At 41.9% G+C, this 20,686-nt stretch overlaps 1 protein-coding gene across 1 annotated transcript in view; it reads left to right on the top strand.

The window, feature by feature from the left end:
* The first annotated feature begins 412 nt into the window (after nucleotides 1-412).
* The window catches only part of LOC123999771, a 112,853-nt gene continuing 92,579 nt past the window's right edge, over nucleotides 413-20,686 (top strand). Inside the window, exon 1 of the mRNA XM_046305796.1 lies at nucleotides 413-480. The gene's annotated coding sequence lies outside the window, so the exon portion shown is untranslated. The remainder of the gene's footprint in view (nucleotides 481-20,686) is intronic.

The following is a 20,686-nucleotide window of genomic DNA, read 5'->3' as shown; positions in this document are numbered from 1 at the left end:
GGAATGTAGTGTAGTAAAAGTAAACGTTAACTTTATAAAAATCATAAAGTAAAGTACAAATACCCCCCCAAAAACGACTTAAGTTAGTATTTTTACTTAAGTACTTTACATCACTGCGTCATTAGGAAGTGACAGAATGTATCCATCCTCATACTGGAAAACTGGAATGTTTGCTAATGTTTCCAATGAATGTAGCATATCAGTTGCTTGTCTGACGGTAATTTTTAATATGAGCCGACAGGGGGGCGGCAGACTCCACGATTTGAATAGATGCGCAGTGCTGGGGTTTGTGTGGTAATACTGGAGGGAGAGTAGTGGAGGTGATGGGAGGGGGGATACGAGGAGCCAGAGGGGAGGGGAGGTGTGGGGTGGTGTGTGGGGGGGTGGGAGGGGTCTTACATGGCAGACGTCACAGTTTGTGCAAGGGAGTATAGGCTGTGTTGTCAGCCTAGTGTCAGTCTGATGAAGATTGGCATTCAGGTAAGCTGTCATTCATTTTCAATGTCAGAGCATGGAGCAGGCTAACACTCCAGCGTCTTTTTTTCCCCCTCGCCCTCATTACAAAAGGCAGCACATTATTCATACAGACAGGGCCATGCTAGGGAGAGAGAGCGGGAGAGAGATAGAGCAAGATAGACAGGGAGAGAGGGGAGGAGGGAGAACGTGTGTGAAAGGGAGGGAGGAGAGGAAAAGAAAGAAACAGAGAAGGGAGATACATTTTTGTACTGGATGGGAAGACTGGATGTTTTTTTCTTGATGCAGCGTATGGATTAATAAAATATGTTGGTTCTGTTTCTGTTAATGGCATTTAGGGCACGTTTTGCGAGGTGTTTGCGAGGTGTTTGTAAGGGATATGGAGAATAGAACAATGTTTTTGTTTGAGAGAATAATCGAAGGACTGCACAAGACAATTTTAGACACTGCGCACGTGAACGCGCTTTCCACGCGTGACAATGTATCACGCTTATTGAATAATGATTTATTAATAAGTTATTATGCATTTTTCTATTTGTTTGTTTAATTAATTGTATTGGCAAATATGTTTTGACTGACATAGCCTATATGTTAGGCCTTTTTCATGTATATGGATTTGTATATTCTTCATTGATTTTGCAGTATATTCTTCATTGATTTTGCACCTGGATGATTGTCTTGAAATGGCATTGTATCCGGTCTTATCCTTCTCATAAGCGTTTTGTTATTGATAGGCTATAGGTGGAACTAATGTGTCCTCTTGTTTAAGGCAAACAAACGCTTTGCTTTGTCAGACTATGTCAGGTAATGTCAGGTAAAGTAAGTAATAGTCTACGACTAACTTTAGGTTATACTGTGCTTTTTTGCACCACTTACAGGCTATCCAAAATCCACAGTTGCTAATGTATGTGAAATAAATATAAGTGTATGAAAGGATGTCAACAAAATGGTTTATGTGTGTCAAATGGGCTACATTAAAGGTATATTTCAGTGAAGACCATTGGGGTGCATTATTTTGCATTTATGGCACATATGGTGGTTAAGCTTTATCCCACTGGGTACAGACATCACTTCAATGTCTATTCCAAGTTGTTTCAACGTAATTTCATTCAAATGAAGTGGAAGTAATGTTGATTAAACCAGCGTGTACCCAGTGGGATGCTAGTCAGTCTTTGTAGCCTAATCATTCGTAATTGGTCTAAAATACAAATGCCATAGTTAAGCATGTAGACTGGTAATGATTTGTCAGTCAAATCTTGTAATAGCCTGAGCATGGCAAAACGTTTTTAAAGGTCCAGTGCAATAAAAAAAATGTGTTTTTCTATATTTTCTATACCCGTGTTTTCTATATATGTTTCCACACTATGAGGTTGTAATAGTACTGTGCCCTTTTAATGTAAGAGCTGTTTGAAAAGATGGCCTGAAATATCAGCCTGTTTTGGTGGGACGGAATTTTTGCCTGCCTGGTGACATCGGCATGCTGTAAAGTTAATAGACCAATAAGAAAGAGCGGTGCAAACCTCTCTGCCAATAACAGCAAGTTTTCAGTTTTCCCCTCCCCACTCAGACAACTCCCAGACAGTCTTAGTAAAATTCTTGCTTGAGAAATTGCTCTTTGATAAGAAGCTATTTTTGTTTATTTTTTACTAATTTAATTGAAAACAATCACAAGGTACTTCATTGTTACCAATATTTTTTTTGATATTGAGATAAAAACGACTGCATTGGACCTTTTAGATTTTATCTTATTGGATTTGATTATACTTTTTTAAATGAATTTTCCCATAAGTGATTTGGTTTGCATTAATCTGAAATTGCGTAATATAATGTACTGTAATATACATGTCATTGCCCTTGTCAGCATGTAATCCATGTCTATCAAAAATAGATTCAGTTTGGCACTTTATTATTTCTATATTTTAAATAGGGATACAGAGGGTGATTTGTCTAAAGTGAATGGCTTGTGGCTGTCAGCATCACAGTGACTCCAATGTTTGCTTTTCAATCCTGAGGCATACCATGCAAGACCTCTCCAGACTGAACATTGGCTCTCTTTGTGTGGCACGATTCATTGCCCAGTCGCTACTTTCTATTTTAGATGACTTGTTTGTTCCAGAATTGGGCTTTTAGTGGGCTAGGCATTTGACAAGAACACACTCAAAGTGTTTCCACATAATTTGGAATTCACTTCAGTCGTGTATCCTCAATTTATTGCCATGTAGATTATAAAGAGTTAAGGTTTTTTGTCTTTCCCTCACGAAATTTCAATGTATAAAAAGGCATAGGGAGTTCTGATTCACTATCATGTCATGCCATACTAATGAGTTCAATATGTATCCATTTGCAATGTTTGGACATCTGTTATTATTTTATTTAGTCAAAGTAGTTGAGGCATTCTTTACGTAAAACCCTGCATCTGATATAAACGATTTGTTTTATTTCAGAGGGCGGTTTACAGGTACAAAAAAACAATACAAAAAATGTATACAAAGATAACCCCAACCCCCCCCCCCCCCCAGTCGCCATCCACCCGCCGTATCCCCCTTTCCATCCAACCCAGAAGCCCCCTCCCCCACACCTGAAGAAAACATACCTCCCATCAGTCCCCCTCCCAGCTATCTGTATCTGCATCTTATTTTTTTAATGGTGTTAGAAATGAATTAATGTACATGCCAAGTGATTGTAGACATGACATATAATATATGCGCTGTAAAGATAACTGCCAGAATAATGGAAACACTTGAGTAAATAAGGGATACAAAGTATATTGAAAGCAGGTGCTTCCACACAGGTGTGATTCCTGAGTTAATGAAGCAATTAACATCCCATCATGCTTAGGGTCATGTATAACAATGCTGGGCAGGCCATTATTTTGGCTACCATGGGTATGCCTCCATAGGAGGACAATGCCCCCATCCACAGGGCACGACTGGTAACTGAATGGTTTGATGAGCATGATGTAAACCATATGCCATGGAGATAAGTGACCAGATCTCAACCCAATTTAACACTTATGGGAGATCCTGGAGCGGAACCTGAGACAGCGTTTACCACCACCATCAACAACACTCCAAATTATGGAATTTTACGTGGAAGAAAGGTGTTGCATGCCTCCAATAGATGTACAGACACATTGAAGCTGTTCACACACACACACACACACACACACACACACACACACACACACACACACACACACACACACACACACACACACACACACACACACACACACACACACACACACACACACACACACACACACACACACACACACACATGATTTAGATGCTCCAAAGCCCTGCTGGGATCCTAATTGATGATTTGTGTCATGGGACAAGCAGCCCAGGGGCAAAACTGCAGATACCGAACACCCATACATTATTTGCATATTCCCATTCCCCAGTTTATGGGTAAATTACATTATTAGGTGCGATGCTGTGCTCTCCTGCAGCTTTTAGAGGATAATCACTAATAAAGTGATTCAGTTGCACTAAATGAATGAAATAAACAGAGCAAGAACAGCATCTGTTATTAACCAATTTGTGCATTTATGTATGGCCATAAAGCGTTTGAGAAAATTGAAGCGATATGCAAATGGCTGCTCTTTCTTTGCCGTAGCACCTAATACCACCTCCTTCATATTGCCAAAGTAACAAATACATAATTTTCTCTGTGAATATCATCAATGCATTTCAGGTCTCATTCTAATAGTCCCAGGGCCGGCTCTACTCTTTTGGGGGCCCTAAGCGAGATTTGGTTGGGGCACCCCCATCCCGCGGCAAAATACTTTAGTGTTTTAAAGCAGGTTTTCTGCAGTTCTACACATTTTGCCATAGGGTGGAGAGGAAACATTGCAATTTTATAACACATTTCATGCAATTCTACTCATTTTCCCATTGGTCAGAGAAAATACATTTGCAGTTTTACAGAAAATAACCTGCAATTCTACGCTATTTGCCATGGGGTAGAGAGAATGTTTTGCAGATTTAAATAACATTTCCTGCAATTCTACACATTTTGTAATGACTTATGCCATGTTAATATGATATCTGAGTGAGAATGACTAACAAAATCAATGGGGACCCCCTGGAGATCTGGGCCCCCATTCGGCCATGATAACTACAAGTTTAGATAGCTGGCAAGACTAACTACCAATCAAAAAAATAGTTTGCTAAAACCGATAATTAAGTGACTGTCTGTGACTGACATAACAAGAGAAAAACCGCTGATGCACAACCAAATTCCGAACAATTGCACCTGGTGTATTCTACTATTCTTACTCTCAATAGTAAGTTGAAACCCCGACTGAGTCGTGTGTGTGCCCCTCACCCCCCCTATTTTGATCACACCGCGTATGTCGCTTATGCCTGGAACAGGCCCTGAAAAGGCCCATTTCATTTAATCTTTTTGTTAGCAGTCAGATGAAGCGATAGAAAGAGAGAGACCCTAAAGTATGCATGTTGTTTGGTATAATTCATGAGGACTTAGTCTGCTGGGTAGGTACAGTATATCTCTTTGGAGCTCACAACAAGTTGGGCCTTTTTCTCTGCAGCACAGGCCTCAAAAGTGAAGCACACCAGCACACCTCGAGCAGTTGGGATGCATGTTGTGGCACCTACATCAGAGGTCCTCACCGGCCAGGCACTAAGCCTACTTGATCCCTATTGCTTTCCTGAGGAATGACGAGGCCTGCTTTAGCTTTCCGATGGCTCAGTGTAAGGAGGACCCTGCATGCTTTTATACTTTACCCCTCGACCCATTCTCCCTCTAATGCAGCATGGGCATCGCTCTTACTCTTAAGTCCGTCACCGGGGACTGACACGGAGAGGAAACGGATTTGCTTGATTTATGCTCCGAGAGGAGCGATGGGCGTATTTAACGATCCTCAATATTGTTTGTGTCATGTGCTATTGGCTGCAACTTGCTCAGTCTGCAGAAGGACAGAAAATATACGTGGTCATGAAAATGCATTAGAACTCTCCAAGATGTTTTCGAGGATGTTTCCAAAGCCACTACTGCTGAATAGTAACAAGCAGGTTTTGTTCCTATGACTTTAATGACACGCTTTCCAAAATCAACAGATCACCAAATACTAGGCCAGGTCTATATGGTTCTATAGAGGTTGTCCAGACAACCCTCATGGTTGGAAATCTGTATAACTATAAAACAGCACAGCATAAAATAACATTGAACAAAGGTTTTAGTCATTTGCTAATGATTTTAGCATCAGCACTTTGATTTTATTGCCCTTTTTTAGAATGATGAAGTAGCAACAGGAAGACATTCTGGAAACTAAACAAAACTCACAAAACAGAATGCTGATGTTTTAATTGTGTTTAGCTGAAGCGGGGGTAATTATAGTTTGGTAGATTACAGTCAATGTTATATTATACAATTCAAAACAAAGTTAATTTCAAGTAAATGTAAACATCTTTACAATATTATTGTTATTATTGTTATTATTCAAACCAAAATCAACATTGTATTTAGACTGCAATGATTATTGTTATTCAAGGATCAAAAGTTAAATAAATTAACAGCAGCTTATTATTTATCCTGTGTTTAAAGACAGGACTGCAAACCTGAAACTTATTTGATTCTTATCTCTGGTGGAATGCAGATAATTCGAATAAATTAACACAGCCTTACAGAGAGAAATATGAAGTCTGCCACTAAATCCAGAATGTATTTTATTCTAGTAGCAGCTGAGCAGGGTGAGGTAAAACCGCTATGGCTGCTGCATATTTGTGTTCTCCATTCTCAGAAAATACATAAATGTATGGGCAAAAATGGTAAACCTAAAGTTGCTTAAAAATCTTATACCCTTTTGGTTCAAGCTGCAGCTAGAGCAACCATTCATATTCCCACAATTAGTTTTGGGGTGTGAAGTGTCATTGTCGAGTTGGCTGGAAATTTCGACCAGTTGTGTTACAAAACGTTGGCTGAGACGCAAACAACATGGAGAGAGTTTCTCCATAGTGGTTGTAGCCACGTGCCAAAATAGGGAGTTTATTCTGAAATTGTCTTGATGGAATCCGGTTTGTCCATTGCCTCATGTTGATGATTGGCACCATACAGTAGTAGACTGTACTTGGAAAAACAGTATAAAGCTCCTTTGAATGGATGCAATCGCTTTAGTGCCATCTTTCACAGTTTACTGGAATGACATCACTCATTCCTTTCTGACATTTCTATTTCCTGTGTATTTCTCAAAGCATTGTTCTACAGGATATCATTGGTTTGGAGGACAACATTTTCCCTCTGTACCCCCACCTCCTAGCTTTTTAACATTAGTCGATATTTAAGTTTCCCTTCCTGCAAATCTATTTGTGCACCTTGTTTTTGTTCTCCCTACGGGGTCCATAGAGGTTTATTATCAAAAGTCAGATGCAACGTCTGACATAGGAAATCAAGGACGTTTTTCTCATGGGCTTTGTTATAGCAGAAGCACTGCATTAATGGACTGAAAGCATTGCTTAAACGGTGACATCAGAATCATTTATTGTAATGAGTTTTAGTGGTAATACCACAAATGATTTCCTCAATGTGTCCAACCCCTTACTGTAAAAGCGCAATGATTTTATATGAACGTCGACTACTGGAAGTGCATTTCTCCCTGGTAATGTTATGTCTTATGTTTTACTAGACTTTGACTCTCCAAAATACTTTAAGGAGTACCATTTTATCACTGTAATATAATGCATTAAGGCATTTTGGCCGCAGGGAGACTGTAAAGCTTCCAGCTCCTCTCAGCTTTGACATAGGTGATTCAAGGGGTTCTAGGCAAAAACATTAGGCCCCTCTATAGCTACCTCTTCTAGAATTTGAGCCAATGATTCCATGGTTCTGTGCATTGTGCAAGCTGAACTCGTTGACTCAGTCTATTTTAGGGATGGAAGTAAGCTATTCTCGAAATCCATCTTGTAAACATATACAGTGCCTCGTGAAAGTGCAACCCTTTCACAGCTATCACATTTTGCAGCCTAAAAATTGAATCTAAAAAGGATTCATTTAGATTTTTTCATTTTCAAAGTGAAAGAAAAAGTATAGAACATTTTCGAAATTAATAACGATAAAATACCAAGCTGTCTTGTGTATGTTTTCACACCCCAAAGTTAATACTTGGTGGAAGCCCCATTGGCAGCAATTACAGCTGTACATTTTTGTTGAGTAAGATTCTACCAACTCTGCACAACGCTTAGGGAGACATACTGTATTACCAGCTCATAAAATGTTGTTATGGACAGCAATGTTCAACTCAAGCAGATTTAAAGTTAGTATTGAGACTGGACCCATGGGAACACTCAACCCCTCTTGGAAAGCCATTCTGGTGTGTCTTTGGCATTACAATGTGTTATTGCTGTACTGAAAAATATAACTATATCCCAGGGTTAGGTATTCAGAAGACTGAGGCAGGTTTTCATCTGACATCTAACTCAGTCCTGGTTTGAATATTGCTGTCCATCAATGATTTCCAACCAAATGTAATGATCTTCAGCACTTTTGACAAAAACAATGGATATACAGTGCCTTCTGAAAGTCTTCACCCCCCTAGACTTTTTCTACATTTTGTTGTGTTGCAGCCTGAATTTAAAATGGAATAAAATGAGATTTGGGTCGCTGGCCTAAACCCAATAGTCCATAATGTCAAAGTGGAATTATGTTTCTTTCACCAAAAAAAATACAAATTCATTTAAAATGAAAAGCTGAAATGTCTCGAGTCAATAAGTAGTCAACCCCTTTGTCATGGAAAGCCTAAATATTTCAGGAGTAAAATATTGCTTAACAAGACACAATCAGTTGCATGGACTCACTCTGTGTTCAATAATAGGGTTTAAGATGATTTTTGAATGACTAGCTCATCCCTGTACCCCACACATACAATTATCTGTAATGCCCCTGAACCGAGCAGTGAATTTCAAACGCAGATTCAATCACAAAGACTAGGCACTGTAGGCTTTCCAATGCCTCGCAAAGGGCACCTATTGGTAGATGGGTATAAAAAGCAGATATTGAATATCCCTTTGAGCATGGTGGAGTTATTCATTACACTTTGGAGGGTGTATAAATTCACCAAGTCACAACAAAGATACAGGCGTCCTTCCTAACCGGAGAGGAAGGAAACATTTCAGAGATTTCACCATGAGGCCAATGTTGACTTTAAAACAGTTACATAGTGTAATGGCTGTGATAGGAGAAAACTGAGGATGGATCAACAAAATGGATCAACAACATTGTAGTTACTCCACAATACTATTCTAGTTGACAGAGTACAGAATACAAATATTCCAAAACATTTGCAAATCCAATACAACTGTGACAATAGTGCTAGTACAAACTTGGACCCAGGTGCAGAGAAACACAGCAGGCAGAGGTAAGGGTAAATCCAGAATATTTACTTAAGGTCTTCATAGCAAAACACAGCAAGGGCACCTGAGCAACTGTCCCAGTCCACAGAGGAACCTAAATAACCATCCAGCAGGTGATCCCAATTAGCCCAATCAGGGTCACCTGATTACGGTTCTTGATTGTAATGTTACTTAAACCCCAGTAATCAATACAGGGGCGATATCCCCCATCCTTCTTACCAACAAAGAAAAAATCTGCAACTGCAGGTGAAGATGGTGGCCAAATATAATCTGCCGCCAGCACCTCTTCAATACAACTGTTCATGGCTGCAGTCTCTGGACCTGAGAGAGAATACAGCCCTCCTCTCTGCGGAGTGGTGCCGGACAGGTCAATGGCACAATCGTAGGGCATGTGAGGAGGTCGTTTTCTGACCATTTGTTTGCTGAAGACCTGACCCAAATCCCAATAATCCCGAGGTACGCGGGAAAGATCGGGCTTGTCATTCCCAGCCAGCAGAACAGGAGGATCGGATGTCTCCAGACAAGCAGGACTGGAAAGGTGAGGAGAGAGTTGCTGGCAGGTGAACTGGCATGAAGGATTCCATCCCAGAACTCTTCCCAAAGGCCAGTCAATTTGAGGATTATGGGTGGAAAGCCATGGATGTCCAAGACCCAGGGGAAGCTCAGGAGAGTCCACCAGATGTAACTGGATAAGCTCCACATGGTCATCCAGAACTCGTAGTTCGTAAGGCATGGTGAGTTGCTAGACCATCCAGTGCAGTGACCGACTACGGAGTGTCCCGCTTAGTGAGAGGCAGCCTTTGTTGGCGAGCTAATGTGTGATTCAGAAACCAGCCCTAGAGTCTTTGAAAGCTGGAATATCCAACTGTTCCTTGTCCCACCACAGGTTGTCCAGAAGCAAGGTGCTTACCGTATTGGCCGCAGGAGACTGTATCTGACTCTCCAGACCGGAGATCTGTATCTGACTCCCCAGAGCTAAAAGTCTGGTGCCTCCCAATTGCATCGACTCCTCTGAAGGATATGAAGGAGGACCATAGTCGAATTGAGAACCCTAAAGGGGTACAGGACAAGCAGGCCCAGCATACGGCAGTGAAGAGTCGACTCCCCGAAACACTGGAACCAATTGTTCAGGACCCCTCCGTTCTCTCATGACGATGTTCCCGAAGCCGGTTGTCAATCCGGATGGCCAGAACGATAAGCTCTTCCAGAGTGTCAGGGTTGTCCCGGGAAGCCAGTTAATTCTTGAGAACCTCACTGAGTCCGTTCAGAAAGACTGAGTGAAGTGCCTGTATATTCCAACCGCTCTCAGCAGCGAGCGTCCGAAAGTCAATGGCGTAATCAGCTACGCTCCAGCTGCCCTGTCTTTGAGTAGCATTTCTGCCACTGATGGGGTGATCAAAAACCCTCCTCATCTCATGGGTGAAGCTTTGCCAATTGAAACAAATGTCTGATTGCTGCTCCCAGATGGCCATCGCCCAGGCCAGAGCCCGTCCTGAGAGCAAGCAGATGACGTATTCCACTCTGGAACGCTTGGTGGGAAGCGTTGATACCTTTAGCTCGAAGACCAGCGAACATTGGAGCTGGAACCCACGACACCTCCCAGGATGTCCCTCATAGCGCTCCGGTGATGAGAGATGAGGCTCCCGAGGGGAGGAGGATGATGGGTTGGTAGGAAGTGGAGGGTTAGAAACCACCACAGGTGCAGCAGCAGTTTCTCCCGTCTGTCGCGTCTACAGAGTGAACACAATAATTACTAAATCCTCCGACAATGTCTTCAGCCGCGCCTCCTGGCGACCAATCACTGATCCATGGTTAGTGAGAGCCGACCGTAAGTGGTGGAGCTTGGAGTGTCCCTCGGACGATTGAAGAATCTCTGCTGGGTCCATTTTGCAGCTCAGGTCTACTGTGACAATAGTGCTAGTGCAAACTTGGACCCAGGCACAGAGAATCACAGCAGGCAGAGTTAAGGGTAATTCCAGAATATTTACTTAAGGTCTTCATAGCAAAACAACAAAGCAAGGGCACACAAGAACACTGAACAAAACATGAGACCTGAGCAACTGGCCCAGTCCACAGAGGAACCTAAATAGTCATCCAGCAGGTGACCCCAATTAGCCCAATCAGGGTCACCTGGATACTAGAGGAAACCCACGGGTGCTCTCCAGTGGCAACCAAAGGTAGTACACTCCAGGAATAAACTCTGACCTGTGAGAACAACACATTACTGAGTACCACCCTCCAGATTTTCAAGCATAGTTGTGGCTGCATCATGTTTTGGATCTGCTTGTAATCGTTAAGGACTTCAGGATAAAATAAACAGAATGGAGATAAGCACAGGCAAAATATGGTAGAATCTTATTCAAAATTATTTACAGCAGTAATTTCAGCCCAAAGTATTAACTGTGAGGTATGAAGACATTTTTTCTTTCACTTTGAAAAGGTGGAGGGAAAAAAAAATTGAATAAATTTTGAAGGCAGAAAAATGTGACGAGTACAATGAGTGTGTAGACCTTCACTACACTTGATAGTTGATACTATCCTTATTTGACATATTGTTCAACCTTTAAGTATCTGAAATATACTGTTGTATAACATGGAGTTTGTGTACCTTTTCCCATGATGTTACGTAATCTTAAAACAGAGAAGTTAATACCCTTTGAAGGTCTCTTTCTGCAATAACTAACATTGGTTTACTGTATAGGTTGGAGAAGTGCATCATCAGATAACTGCTGGCTATTCATACACAGTTTTCCTTTATTTTATTAACCTTTATTTAACTAAGTAAGTCAGTTAAGAACAAATTCTTATTTTACAATGATGGCCTACCCCGGCCAAACCATCCCCTAACCTGGATGGCTCTGGGCCAATTGTGCGCCCTATGTGACTCGCCATCATGGCCAGTTGTGATACAGCCCGGGATCAAACCAGGGTCTGTAGTGACACCTCTAGCACCAAGATGCAGTGCCTTAGACCTCTGCACCACTCGGGGGAGCCCAAGGATTTTTAAAACCAAAATTGATAAGCTGTCAACTTGGAAAGTGCACAGTTCATTCAGACGGCCATATCTGCTCTATTCCCAGTCATTGCTTTTCCCTCTCCTGTTCACACCCCAAAACATTGATGTTATACTGTAACTTTAAAGCTACAGGATTGCATTGAGAGTCAACCCCTTAGCACTTAACTTTTATTCAGTTCGGCTCGATTCTGTTCTTCAATACATTTTTTAAATTTTGTCTGGAATTTTCGTCAGCTGCTTCCCTCGTTAAGACACAGAGTATTCTTCCAAGATTCCTCTTCAAATACCATTTCTTGTAGAGAATCGAAGTAGGTTTGTTGTGACATGACTAATGTGAAAATGTAATGTTTTGGCCAGTTGCTCTGCAGTATAGGTTGGGAATGTCTGAATCTTGCTGCTCTTTCAATGATTCTGCAAGAAGATCATGTTTAGCCCTAGCCATGTGTCAGACCCTGCTCCTTTATCACCGGAAGGCTGAAGCCCAAGGGGGCCGTGTTGATTTGTAATTAAGGAGAAGGTTTCTTTGAAATAGTATGAAGTACTGTAGGTCCTAAATGCTGATTTAAGGTCAGTTTTGCATCCATAACCTCTAATGAATAAGGCTAGGCTTTTGGGACAGTAAGCTGATCAGAGATCTGTGTGTAAGGGCAACTTTTACACAGTGCAGGTTTTCACTCCTCAACAGGAAATGCTTAGTGACATGTTTATGGAGATCCCATTGAACTTTGTGTCCAGGAATTTAATTCGGGCTTGAAATGTAGTAAAGTCAGGGATTTAATATGAAATCCAAACCTTAAATGCAGTCAAAGGTAAATTAAATGACTGTGTACAGATGTGGGGATTTTTATGCCTTGAATTTGCAGTGGAACACACACACACACACACCTTTTGTGAATTAAAGATGTGTGTTTGTAAGACGTTTTAGGCTAACCACATTTCAGTTCTGAAATGGTTGCATTTTTATGACTCAACTCACATCTAACTTCCCACTGGCTTTTCCAAACAACACATGCCACTTCTTATTTTATGTCCTTTCACATTTGTTACGTTTGAGGGGCCCAGGGCATCAAGTTGTTGCCTTTCAAGTCACATTGTAAACAAGAACATGGCAGATTTATCAAGTGGATGCAGAGGCTCTGGGAAGTAGTGTGTGTTCTTGGGATTATCATATCAGACTCTAAAGGAATCTGCACACAGAGCAATTAGCGACAAAAGGATGCTAGTAGTTTCATTGTACATGTTACCCATTGTACCAAGAGATAAAGAGAACACTTTTGATTCCACTCAAGTCTTTATGTGTCTTAAAACAATGGCCCCAGTTCCTATTTTCCAGCTATTCTGTAATTATCAACATACAATAAAATGAACTATTTCATGTTAAAATGAATAGACATTTACTATTGTCTTTAGATAACAAAAACAAAATGTCTCATCAGGGTTGCTTCATAGTAATAAATTAACCCTTTAAAGCCCAATATTACATACACACTGACTGTACAAAGCATTAAGAACACCTGCTCCGTAAAATAGACTGACCAGGTGCAATCTATGATCCCTTATTGACGTCTTTTGTTAAATCCACTTCAATCAGTAATATAATAATAATAAATGCCATTTAGTAGACGCTTTTATCCAAAGCAACTTGCAGTAATTTTACATATGGGTGGCCCCAGGAAACAAACCCACAACCCTAGCGGTGCAAGCGCCATGCTCAAGCACCATGCTCTACTAACTGAGCCTTACAGGACCACAATAATTGTAGATGAAGGGGAGGAGACAGGTTAAATAAGGATTTTTGAAGAATTTCGAAACAATTGAGACATGGATTGTGTATGTGTGCCATTCAGTGGGTGATTTAAGAGCCTTTGAACGGGGTATGGTTGTAGGCAGGCGCACCGGTTTGAGTGTGTCAAGAACTGCAATGCTGCTGGCTTTTTTCATGCTCAATAGTTTCTCGTGTGTATCAAGAATAGTCCACCACCCAAAGGACATCCAGACAAATTGACACAACTGTGGGAAGCATTGGCGACAACATGGGCCAGCATCCCTGTGGAACGAGTATCGTGGTACAGACATTTTCTAGACGTTAATTCAGGCTTGGTAGTCCATTATCTATAGTAGTATGTAGAGACAGCCCAGAAAAACAAAATTGGTTTTGTGAAAGTTCCCAGAACATTTATTAGGTTGCGGCAAATGTTCTCATAACACAAAAACTTTCCAGTTGTGCTGATGATTACAGGATGTTTGTGTAAAGACATTGCCTGATGTTGCAATAATTTGTTTTTTAAAGATTCCCAGAGTGTTTCCAGTTTGTGGAAACAGTCTGGTCGGAGCATTGTGGGGACATCACAAAAGATATGTTCCCAGTACTCCAAAACTGTCTAGTTGTGTGGAGGATTTTACTATGTTTCTTTTAGGGTGCAAAAAACATTCCCCTGATGTTGCAAGAACTTTTCTAGAACACATTTAATCCTATCTTTAAAGGTTCCCAGAATTGTTCATTAGGTTGTCGGAAAAGTCTGGTGAGAACATTGTGGGGATATCACAAAACATACTGTGTGTTCCCAAAACATTAAAACTGTCCAGTTGTGCAGATGATTCTACAACGTTTCTTTTAGGGTGCAAAAAACATTCACCCAATGTTACAAGAATGTTCCCAGAACACATTTCATCTGCTCGTTAAAGGTTCCCAGAATGTTTCTTTGTGTTGTGGGAACATTTTGGGAATTCGACAAGAGGTTCTCAAACATTTCATTTGGTTGTGGGAACAGTGTGGGCACATTACAAGAGATAGGTTCCCAAAACACGTAATATGCTTAGTTGTGATGACATTCATACAATGTTTAAGTTTGGTTGCACAGGACATTCCTATAATGTTCACAAAGCCAAGTTTGTCATGATGGGAAAACATTGCTGGTACATTGTGTTATTACATGACCTAGAAACCTAATGAGAACATTCTGTGGTGATTGTTACAGATTTTGTGTAGAACATTTTAGTGAATGTTAGAACATTCCAAGGATATTTCATTTGAAACATGTTTGTGATGTGGTCATCCTAATGTTAGCAAAACCCCTAACTGCAACTTATTGGGAATCGTAGCTAATGTTCCGTGTTTGGTGGGAGTACTCATTTTCAACCTAGTCTTTCATTGAGCATTTCTTCACTACAACTACTAATCCCATTTGGTATCGTTTGTCTATAATTTGTTACCACTCTTTTGTCTTATTATGTGTGCACATAATTATTGCAGTCATCACATTAGATTATTTCATGCATAATAAACAGACTCAAACTGTGTGCCGGGTAATTCATATGTTAGGATATGTGCTGCGATATGAGCTTTGCTTTTCTAACGATCCTATTGTTCCCGCTGTCCCTGAAAAGTGAGAGTTACTGATCCAAATTTAACACAGTTAAATAGCAATGTCTTTACCTTTTTCTTTCTCTATACTTTCTTCTTTTTGGAAGATCCAGCAAATGCAAAAAGATGCTAAAGAAATACTGCAAGGAGCATAAGTAGCGATAGACATGATTTAATTCTTGTTTCTGGTAGATCTTAGTCGATTTTAAATCACAGATGTGCTACACTCCATTCACAAGGAAAGAGTCTTTTGATCTTTTATGTATTGATAGCTCCGCTCTGGCCTGTGGAAGTTGCGATGCAAAGAACTGTATGGTTTTGATACAGGTTTGGAACTTCTTTCCAAGTTAAGGCCCAGTGGCTTAACGCTAAACTGACTTTTTAAAGCAGACATGTTCGTGTTTTTAGGAAGGAAGTGTACAGTTCTCTGTAGAGGTCTATCAGGCCAAGACATTTTGGGATTTTGGAGCTGCTGATAACAGCTTTCGTCAAACAGAATTGAAGCTACTGTTTGATCTCTCTGCACTGTCCTCATCTTGTCATGCATGACTGGATTAATCCTGTACAGGAATAAACAGAGTCCAGAAATGTTTTTCACCCTCTATTATGTTAAATTGTCCATTTTCCCCAGGGTTTGGGGCAATTAGAATTACAGGCAGTCAATTCAGAAAGTAACCTGAAATTACAATTCAATAAATTGACAAAAATGCATTGATTTCGAATTACTTCACAACAAACTGAAAAGTAGAAGGTATGTATTTCAATATTTTTCCAATTCAGAATGTTGTATTCTAATCACTTCAGAACTGACAGCCTTCAAATCGAATTGACTCCAACCCTGCTTTCCCCTAATGAATAGTACAAAAAACACTGATAACCAGATGACTGTGGAGGTTTTTGCTGGCTGCTTTGTTGAGCAACTATATGACTGTTCAATGGCCATAAGAGACCATGTATACATACAGTGTGTTTATAACCCCACTGCAACCTGTTTATAACCTATCTGCAACCCGCTCCACCACCAACTCACTGTAACAAAATACTTTTATCACCTTTGATTGGACAGTTTGGACCAACATGGCCCTGTACGGGTCTGTCATGTCATCATCTAAACACCCAGAACCAAATCTATTCTGTCAAAATATTTAATTTCTGTTACGCCTGCTCCCGCTCCCCATCCTTGGCGCTAGAAGGCGCCAGGCGCCCCTGCATTACGCGCTCCTGCCACCATCATTACGCACACCTGCCTTCCCCCCGTCACGCACATCACCTGGACTCAATCACCTCTGTCATTTCCTCGCCTATATCTGTCTGGTTCCCCACAACTTTTCCCTGCTTCAGCATTCATTGTTGCTTGTCGTTTTGTACCTGTATGCTGACGCTGTTCTTGTCTTGGTCTTTGTCTGTTGCCTGATTAAATGTTGACTTCCCGAACCTGATTCTCATCTCCGGTGTTGGTCCTTACAATTTGTCTGTCATAAGAGACTAGTCACATCAGAACGTTAACATAATGCCATTGGCTGATCCAGTGAGTTTACCAGAGTCATAACCACATAACTGCCAATCTGTGCCACCATATCATTCTAAAGACAGTGACCAATCAACATGCTTCCCCAATAATCGTAAGGTCAGAGTTGAAACACAACACCTATAAGGAGCCACGGCGGGTTCAAAAAAGGTGCCATTGTGTGGCACTAGAGAACACCAGTTATGTCACCTAGTGGTGAACCCCTGACTTCCATCTTCCACTTGACCTCAGCCCCTCCTGTTTCTATAACTTTATAATGGTGTCCCTGAAAAGGTTGATGACAGCTCTGTTCTAAAAGATAGATATAAACAGCTGCTGTGTAGTGTAGAGCGACTGGTGTGGGGTTGAACACAGCAGCTAGAGTGTCTGTGGCCCGCTTCCATGTCTGTGCTAGAATGACAAGGCCTAGCAGCAGGGCCAGATTACTGGACGGGCATGCAGGGCACGTGCCCCGGACCCCCGACCTCCAGGGGGCCGCCAGATAGCATATGATAGTAAAATATGTAGAATTGCAGGAAGTTACCTTTAAAACTGCAACATTTTTTCTCAGCCTCATAGAAAAATGTGTAGAATAGTAGAACATTTGCTTTCAAACTACATAAATGGGGAAATCTGAACAAAATATGAGCTATAAAACAGCAAAAAAAATAAACTGCTCCATGCCCTCAATGGTGAAAGGAGGAGGCGAGATCAGATGGGAACATTCTAGCCAATGAGAGGCCCCAAATGCTTTAGTCTGGCCCTGTCTAGCAGGGTGAGGAGAGAATCCTTTCCACACAGACAGCAGTTATATCTGGTACTCGGGGTCTGTCTGGTCAAGGTCCCTTCTCTGTGGTGAGTACCTGGCCCTCTCCATGGGTTCGGCCGTCCAGGGTCAGTATGGTGTAAATGGACATTGTAGCCTCTGAGTGCTGATCTGGGGTCAGGTGTATTTGTTTAATAGTAATGGTTATGTTTAGGTAACTGGGAAAATAAAACTGATCCGAGACCAGTGCTTAGATGGAGCTGTGGAACTGTCTGTCAGTGCAGCTTTACTGGAGGTGAAATGTCCCCAGTAAAGTGCAGAATGGTGGAGGATCACTTGTACCTTCCTCTTGAGTCCCCTGGTGTGTGTGTGTGTGTGTGTGTGTGTGTGTGTGTGTGTGTGTGTGTGTGTGTGTGTGTGTGTGTGTGTGTGTGTGTGTGTGTGTGTGTGTGTGTGTGTGTGTGTGTGTGTGTGTGTGTGTGTGTGTGTGTGTGTGTGTGTGTGTGTGTGTGTGTGTTTAACAGGCTGGCTGCTGTCCCTGGTTCCACTGACGCCCTGCTGTGGTAGTATTTATAAACTGTTATAGACATTTAATACAGATTGCAGCGCACCTCTCAGCTTTCCCTGCTCTCTTAAATACATCATGTCCTCAGAAACAAACAGACAAGCACATTCATGATACATCTACCCAGAGTTTGAATTATTGAGTCGGCAACTCAAATTTTCTACTGCTTGAGTACCAGCATCTCTTATAAAATATTCATCCTAAAATATTGACCCCTGTACAGAAAAATGAAAGAGTATCAACCCACTTCATGAACTGCATCTAAACAGAATATTCAGATGGAGAAAACTGGTGAAGTTGGCTAGATCATGCATGCACGTCTTGCATAGAAAATGGATTAACTAGATTATGCACACACATCTATTCTGTACATACAAATGCCTGGCGAAGCCCCCGATTGCAATGTGCCTCAGAAAGGGTTAACCTTTTCTTTTCCACTTGAAGAGAGAGAGAGAGAGAGAGAGAGAGAGAGAGAGAGAGAGAGAGAGAGAGAGAGAGAGAGAGAGAGCGAGAGAGAGAGGAAAAAACAGGCTAAAGGTCAGCCAGCAAGCCTGATTTCAGACACTGACGGGGAATTCCGCACTGTCTTGACTTTTCAGGATCTTGCCCTTCTTCTGCCAAGTTCATTATGTTCCCTCTTCCCTCTGCTCGCGCTCCCTTCTGCTAGACAGAGTGACAACAAATGAACTTCTGGGAGAAATTGTGGGCTCATCAGAGGCCCAGTGAAGGAATATGAAACAGGCATGTCTGTCTCTGACCCTCCGAAAAGAGGGAAGATTCCACCAGGGGAAGATAGTTTTAGTGTCCCCCTACGTGCATTAGATCAGCCAGCCTACTGTGCTCTACGGGAGGGTCCGTCCACCATCCACCCAATCCATCCCCAAGCCTGAGGAATCTGCTGAAAGCTCAGTGCCTCAGTCTTTTCCCCTCTGTTACCCCTATCCATCCTTTCCTCTCCCTCAGACCCCCCCCCCCCGCACTCACCGGATCTCTTTCCCATAGTCCTTAGACAGGAAGCTTGTCTTTAGATGTCTGAGCAGGGGGAAGTGTTGATTGGCCCGGACTGGGCTGATAGGTTGGAGCTGAGACTAGGACTAGGGATTTGGTTGGGGCTATTGGGCTGGGACTATGGGGCTGAGGATAGGGCTCATTGGACTGGGGCTATTGGGATTGGGATGGGTCTGGGGGCTATTGGGATGGGCATGGGTCTGGGAGCTCCATTCTAGTGCTGGGGCTGGTGCTACGTCTATAGAGCTGAGGCTGAGGGACTGGGGTTAGGGCTGGGGCCTGGGCTGGCTGGCCGGGAGCCAGGTTGTTCTGGTGCTCAGCTCCAGTATGAGCGAAAGAGCATATGATGCATAAGAGGCCGACCCAACAAGGCCCATGGGGGCAGAGGAGCATGGTTCAGATCATACGAGTTATGTGCGGTAGCAAGTGAGCTCCTTCAGTTTTATTACATTGGGGAGGGAGTGATGGAATAGAATAAACTGCATATATGCCTTAGGACATGTTATATCATGTGGCATTTTAATAGCATTTTCATATCATGAAATAGGATTGACACAGATTGTAAAATGGACATGTATCATCTGGGACTAAAGGGTCAAGTTGTTTTGTCTTATTAGCCAAAAGGCCTTAGTTATGGCTAGTGTAAACAGTATTTCTAAACACTAGATTGAGGAATGATTTAGTTCTCCTCATATGTAATATAACAGTAAAGTATTTAGAGGAAAATCATTTAGAAAATATAGAATGGAAGTCATTTACAGTTGCGCTGCATTAGGGCATACTGACTGACCAGTGACCACACCCCAAAGCTCATATCTCTTCAACTTGACTTTCAAATGGTTCATCCCGACACCTTTTGCTTTACCCTCTACATCCGCACATGCACCATTGAAAATAAGGATATCAATTTGCTAACACTTTAGTATAGTCGAATTGCTGCAAAGAAACCACTGCTAAAGTATACCAATACGAATAAGAGACTTGCTTGGGTCAAGAAACAGACCGATGGAAATCAGTCCTTTTGTCTGATGAGTACAAATGAGAGATTTTTGGTCTTTGTGAGACGCAGAGTAGGTGAACGGATGATCTCTGTGTGTGTGGTTCCCACCGTGAAGCATGTAGTAGGAGGTGTGATGGTGTGGGGGTGCTTTGCTGGTGACACTGTCTGTGATTTATTTAGAATTCAAGGCACACTTAACCAGCATGGCTACCACAGCATTCTGCAGCGATACGCCATCCCATCTGGTTTGAGCTTAGGGGTAATTTGTTTATCAACAGGACAATGACCCAACACACCTCCAGGCTGTGTAAGGGCTATTTGATCAAGGAGAGTGATATAGTGCTGCATCAGATGACCTGGCTGCCACAATCACCTGACCTCAACTCAATTGAGAGGGTTTGGGCTGTGTTGGACCACAGAGTGAAGGAAAACCAGCCAACAAGTGCTCGGCATATGTAGTAACTCTGGCAAGACTGTTGGAAAAGCATTCCTCATGAAGCTGGTTGAGAGAATGTGTTCAAAGCTGTCTTCACGGAAAAGGGTGGTAACTATGAAGACTTTGTTTAAAACTTGTTGGGTTACTACATGATTCCATATGTCTTATTTAATAGTTT

This window comes from Oncorhynchus gorbuscha, linkage group LG16 (assembly GCF_021184085.1).
Source record: "Oncorhynchus gorbuscha isolate QuinsamMale2020 ecotype Even-year linkage group LG16, OgorEven_v1.0, whole genome shotgun sequence".
NCBI lineage: Eukaryota > Metazoa > Chordata > Actinopteri > Salmoniformes > Salmonidae > Oncorhynchus > Oncorhynchus gorbuscha.
The sequence above is the reverse complement of the archived record's forward strand: the minus strand, read 5'-3'. Positions and strand labels throughout refer to the sequence as shown.